The 6575-nt window shown below is 43.4% G+C and overlaps 1 non-coding gene across 1 annotated transcript in view; it reads right to left on the bottom strand.

Annotated features, from left to right (window-relative positions):
- Positions 1 to 4517, bottom strand: part of LOC102753194 — a 12682-nt gene extending 8165 nt beyond the window's left edge. Inside the window, exon 1 of the transcript XR_001512132.1 lies at positions 4349 to 4517. This is a non-coding gene — a transcript (uncharacterized LOC102753194). The remainder of the gene's footprint in view (positions 1 to 4348) is intronic.
- Positions 4518 to 6575: the final 2058 nt, after the last annotated feature.

Genomic DNA, 6575 nt, shown 5'->3' with positions numbered 1-6575 from the left:
ACCAGTTCAATGCCCCATCAGAGCACATGCCTGGGTTGCGGGACATGCAAGAGGCAGCCAATCGATGTTTCTCTCTCATCGATGTTTCTATTTCTCCCTCTCCCTTTCTCTTTCTCTAAAAATCAATAAAAATATTTAAAAATAAATAAATGCATAAACTACAGAGGATTATAAAGGAAATGAATTATAATGAAATGCAGTTGTCAAAAAATATATATGGCAGAACATGTTTTTAAATGCATAAAATATGCCTGGCGGGTTTGACTCAGTGATTGAGTGTCCACCCATGCACCAAGAAGTCACCAGTTCAATTCCCCATCAGAGCACATGCCTGGGTTGCGGGGCATGCAGGAGGATGTTTCTCTCTCATCGATGTTTCTATTTCTCCCTCTCCCTTTCTCTTTCTCTAAAAATCAATAAAAATATTTAAAAATAAATAAATGCATAAACTACAGAGGATTATAAAGGAAATGAATTATAATGAAATGCAGTTGTCAAAAAATATATATTTTTAATCCATCCTATATAATAAAAGCCTAACATGCAAATTGACCAGGGCAGACGCTCAACAAAAGAGCTTCCCCCAGCCCACAGGCCCCAGGCCAGCCAAGGCAGGTGCCAGCGGGGGCCCCCTGATTGCCCCGCCAGTCGCCCTGCAGATTAGTTCTTTCTCTAAAAATCAATAAAAATATTTTAAAATAAATGTATAAACTACAGAGGATTACAAAGGAAATGAGTTATAATGAAACACAGTTGTCAAAAAATATATATTTTAATCCATCCTATATAATAAAAGCCTAACATGCAAATCGACCAGGGGGCAGACACTCAATGCAGGAGCTTTCCCCAGACCACAGGCCCCAAACCAGCCAAGGCAGGTGCCAGCGGAGGCCCCCCGATCGCCCCGCCAGTCACCCGGCAGATTAGTCCTGATCATTGGCCAGGCCTAGGAACCTTACCTGTGCATGAATTTCGTGCACTGGACCTCTAATAGTAATATTATAATAACAGTGTTTCTTTATTAGCACATCAAATCACAAGTTTTGGTATCTGGACTAATTTCAAAGTTGTGATGATCACAAACAATATTTTAAGATATCAGCAATAACCATAGCATGATACCAAAATATCTATGACTTTTATTGGAGCCAAAGCCACAGGATTTGCTAATAGTATTTGGTATATTGCCTGAATTCGTAACTGAAGTGATACTAACGTTCAGATAGAAGATAGTGAAAACAGATGACATTTTTCCCTAAGTCCATAACCTGACTAAATTCTGTCCATGGAACTCTTGGGAGTCCATGAACCCAGGTTAACACCCTGCATGCCCCACACTGGGGACTGAGCCTACAATCTGGCATATGCCCTGACTAGTAACCAAACCGTACCTCTTAATCCAAAGCCACAGGATTTGCTAATAGTATTTGGTCTATTGCCTGCATTCGTAACTGAAGTGATAATAATGTTCAGATGAAGATAGTGAAAACAGATGTCATTTTTCCCTAAGTCCATAACCTGCCTAAATTCTGTCCATGGAACTCTTGGGGGTCCATGGACCCAGGTTAACATCCCCTGCCTAGACCGTAACTATGGTCCCTAGATTGAGCTGTGCTGGAAATCAGACATAGTAGTGCTTTGATCACCTATCTGCGGATTGTTTCATTGAAGACCAAATGTTTGACCCTGAGTGTGATGGGCTCCAACTCCATTTGCACGCCTAGGGGGAAAGCCTTTTGTTTGGATGACCCATTCAAGGGAACAAGGGAACAGGACCACCTGGAGATGTATGATACTGACAGAGGGCGGGTCCTTTCTAGTTCTTCTTCTTTTTAAAAAAATATGTTTTTATTGTTTTTAGAGAGAGAGGAAGGGAGAGGGAGCGAGAAAAAAAGGAACATTGATTGGTTGCCTGCACCTGAACCAGGAATCAAACCTGGTCATGTGTCCTGACCAAGAATAGAACCGGCAACCTTCTGGTACATGGGATGATAATCAACTGAGCCACACTGGCCAAGGGTCCTTTCTGGTTATTGGTGGCTTCCATGAGTGGTTTGATGGCTGAGTGGTGCTCTCCTATGGGAATGCACTGACCACCAGGGGGCAGCTCCTGCACTGAGCGTCTGACCCCAGTGGTCAGTGCACATATAGTGACCGGGTGTTCTGTCGTAACAGTCACTTAGGCTTTTATTATATAGATAGATTTCAGAGAGATAGGGAGAAGGATAGAGAGATAGAAACATCAATGATGAGAGAGAATCACTTATCGGCTGCCTCCCGCATGCCCCACACTGGAGCCTGAGCCTACAATCTGGCATATGCCCCGACTGGTAACCAAACCGTACCTCTTAGTTCATAGGCTGACACTCAACAACTGAGCCACACCAGCTGAGCAGAACATGTTTTTAAATGCATAAAATATGCCTGGCGGGTTTGACTCAGTGATTGAGTGTCCACCCATGCACCAAGAAGTCACCAGTTCAATTCCCCATCAGAGCACATGCCTGGGTTGCGGGGCATGCACCCAGTGTGGGGCATGCGGGAGGCAGCTGATCAATGAGTCTCTCTCATCGTTGATGTTTCTATCTTTCTCTCCTCACTTCCTTAAAATTTACCTTTAGATCTGTGATAAATTTTGAGTTAAGTTTTGTAAAGTGAATATATATAACATGTATATATATATTTGTAAAGTGAATAATATATAACATGTATATATATTCAATAATAATAAAAACATAATATGCTAATTAGACCAGATGTCATTCAGGATGGCCTTACTTCCAGACAAAGCCACAGTGGGCGGGGACTGTGGCAGAGGCAGCAGAGGCCCCTGGCCATGGCAGTGGTAGGCAGGGGCCGGAGCTAAGGCTCTTGCACAAATTTCGTGCATCAGACCTCTAGTATATATATAAAATCATGTGGAGGTCCAGTTTGTCCAGCACTATTTTTTGGAGAAGACCATGTTTGCTCTTTTATATTGTCTTTGTCCCTTTGTCAAAGATCAGTTACAGCTACAATCTTATTATTGCAATTCATATATACAAAAGATGCAATTAGCCGTATCATAGCTTGCTGACCTTAATGAGTTAATTCAGTATCCAAATAAACCTTGAGGCCAAGCAGTAGCATGGGCTCTGTGAAGTTCTGGCTCAATAATACCTGTGAAATTTGAGCTCATATTAAATATGCCTGAAAATAATACATTTGGGATTTGGCCTCTGGCATCAGATCAGGCCTGACTCTGCTATCTGGAGTTGAGAGTTTTGCCTCAAGTTCTCATAACAGGACTATAGCACTATAGGACTATAGTATCAGCAAGAATATTATTATTGCTTTAGTGAAGAAAAATAGTGCAGTTCCTATTGAGCTCATGGTATCCTGTCTTCTTTCTGGTCATGTTTTCTCCCCTGAAATAGGAGAACCCTGCTGTCTCCAGCAACTTTAGCTATCTTCCACCATGACCCAATCTAGTAGTTTCTTTCTAGTCTAGTCTTTCTGTCATTCTTAGTCACATCAAAAGCATTTGTCCAGCCTTTACTTGTCTCTTTCTGTATGTGTTCAAGTACGACAACCTCAACATGGCTAATGACATGACCAGGTCACAGTTTTAGTTGTCTCAAATCTCAGAAAAGAAGACTCAGTCAGAACAGCCTGATTGGTCATTAAGGTTGGCTGCAGCAAACTGTTCTGGCCACCGTGGCCAGGGGCCACTTGTCAGGACAAGAGGATTGGACTTTTTAAAAATATATTTTCATTGATTTCAGGGAGGAAGGGAGAGAGAGAGACATCAATGATAAGAGAGAATCATTGATTGGATGCCTCCTGCATGCCCCCTACTGAGGATTGAGCCTGCAACCTGGGCATGTGCCCTTGGTCTGAATCGAACCTGGAACCCTTCAGTCCATAGGCCGACGCTCTATCCACTGAGCCGAACCAGCTAGGGCGAGCCCAAATTTTTTTATAAGATCTCAGACTTTTTATCTTAGTCCTGTCTGTTTCCAAACAGACAAGGTTTCTTGTCTCTCACTTGGAGGACTTCATTAGATACAGATTGATTAAGACCTACTGTATGCCAAAGAGTGTAGCAAATATTGAGAATGCATTTATTCTTTCAATTTATACTTAGTGAGCGTACTGTTAGTCAAGACTTTTGAGCTAAGCAATAAAAAGGTGGAGGGTACTTATTGGCTCACATAACTGAAAAAGCCTAAAGAGAGCACCGCTTCAGGTTTAGCTGAATCCAGGCTGTATTTTTTACTATATCAGCTTAATTCTCAAATAGGCCTCCCCGTAAGTGTAATAAAACAACCACCAGTAACTTCAGGTGACTATCTCACCTGCTACCCACCTCCTCAGTTTCATCATCATCATCATTGTCACCATCACCTAGAGCTGGGGAGTCCTTTGAAACAAAGCAGTGTTCAAAGCTTTGATGTATCGATTGACTTCTGTTATTTTCTCTCTTGCATTCCTTGGAATAGCCAAGCATCTGGCAAGCAAAGCAAAATCAGCATTCTCATAATTACACTCCCTGAATTAAAAATGTCTCTCTCTTAAGCTAAAATAAATTTCCCTTCCTTAAAATAATTATCATGCTTGATAGATTGGACTGCACACACAAAAAATACATGTTTCTCGCTCTGGCCCATGACACTAAACAAAGTCAAAATAACAAATTAGGGGAAAATATTTCCACCTAAAACAATACAAAAAAAAACACAACAAAAATCGGTCCTAAGTAGTAAACAAGAATAAGACCAAGAAAAGTGGGCTAAGGAGACAGACAAACTCATCGAAACAGACCGCCCGTGGCCAAAACACTTTTGAAAAGATGTTCGACCTCACAGAGAAGCCAGGGACGCGCACATTAGAACCAGGACGTGCTCTTTTTCTCTCAGCGGATTGGCAAACATTAGACTAACTAAAATGTGGGGAAGTGCTGGTGAGCCACAAACTGCTACAACCCGCAGGAAAATAACCTGGCCCTGTCTGTGAACATGTGAAGCAGGCGTACCTTTTGACCCACCCATTCCACTTCCAGGGGTCCGTCGGATGGGAAGAAAAGCTTGAGGACACAGCGGCAGGTGTACAGGAGACTCACTGACGTGCTCTTGGGAACAGCAAGAAGCCAGACACTGGGGAAGCAAGAGGAAGGTCCATCGGTGGAAGAAGGGAAGGCGGTCTACACACCCAGCATAGAATATTATTAATGACTAGAGAGAATAAAATGTTGCATATGGATGTGAATGACCTTCGACATGGTATGAAGTGGAAGACAAGCAAGGCACGAGCAGGACGAGGTCTGCTCACATTTGCTCAGCCCTGCTCACCACAGCCCTGGAAGGATGCACAAGGAAGGAACTGCTGATCGCTTCTGGGGAGCCAGCCCTGGAGGAGAAGGGTGGGAGGCATGCTCATCTTTGAATACGCTTGGAATTCTGAACCATGTGAGTGTATTACTTATTAAACTTGAGGCATAGAGGGAATAAATGGTGATGGGAAAAATAAAGTAAAATAAAAAGAACTAACCACTCCCCACCCCACCCCCCAAAAAAACCCCTTTAGATTTATGAAAAGAATAGACACATCCAAATATATTGGAAAGGTATGCACAAAATGAAAAAAGTATGTTCCAGAACAATAAAGAATATTTTTTGTGCAGAAAGAAAGCACAAGAAATAAAAGCTCTAACATTATAGAGACATACATGCGCACGTATTCATTTACACATAAAAGAGGAAAATTTTCTTTACAGATGACCGTGCACACATTTTCTAATTAAAAATAAATAAACTGTCCTCGTTGGAGGGTTTTTGTTTGTTCTGTCACATGCTTAATTAATTTGGAGCTGAGGACTCTGGTCTGGGAGATTTCCGTGCAGACTCTTGGTGTCTCAGACCATGTAGATATATCACTTATTACTTCTCTGGGCGTCCTGAGCCACCGTGGCAGACGGACACTGCTTTCTTTGTCCTCTGGTGTTTAACCCAAAAGGCTGGGCCTCCCAAGTACCTCCTTTGCCCAACACAAGAGAAACATGCAGACGCTCCCGTATGTTAATGGGGTTTTGGGGTGGCCTGTCAGGAAACAGAGCAGGGGAGCCACAAGCAGGGGAAGGAGCAGAGACCCCTGGGACCCAGTGCCAGCCTCTGCCCTCAAGGAGGCTGCTGGGCAGAGGCTCTCCCCGCTGCCCAGGGCTGCCTGGTGGATGGCCCTAGACAGCTGCTTGGGCCCCTGAGAGCCACATTTTCATTATTTTTGGAGGAGGCGATAGCTGGTGGCTTTGTTCCCCAGTGACATACATCCCTGTGACACTCGGCTCTCACATATAGTGTGAAGGCCTGGCCTGCATCTCAGTGGTTACTCCCAGTGGAATTTCTAGCCGGCGTGATTTCCACTGGCCTGCTGGCTCTCCTGGACTAATTTACTGGTTAAGAGCTCCAGGGTCCCACGGACTTTGCCATAAACTATCTATGGGACAGGTGACATCCTCTCTAAGCCTCGGTGTTTCCATCTGGCAAATGGGGTGAGAGTGGTAAAGCCCCTGTCCATGAAGGTGTTGTGAGAGGAAATGA

Source organism: Myotis davidii, unplaced genomic scaffold, assembly GCF_000327345.1.
Source record: "Myotis davidii unplaced genomic scaffold, ASM32734v1 scaffold149, whole genome shotgun sequence".
NCBI classification, from domain to species: Eukaryota; Metazoa; Chordata; class Mammalia; order Chiroptera; family Vespertilionidae; genus Myotis; species Myotis davidii.
This window is presented reverse-complemented; position numbering and strand designations above follow the sequence as displayed.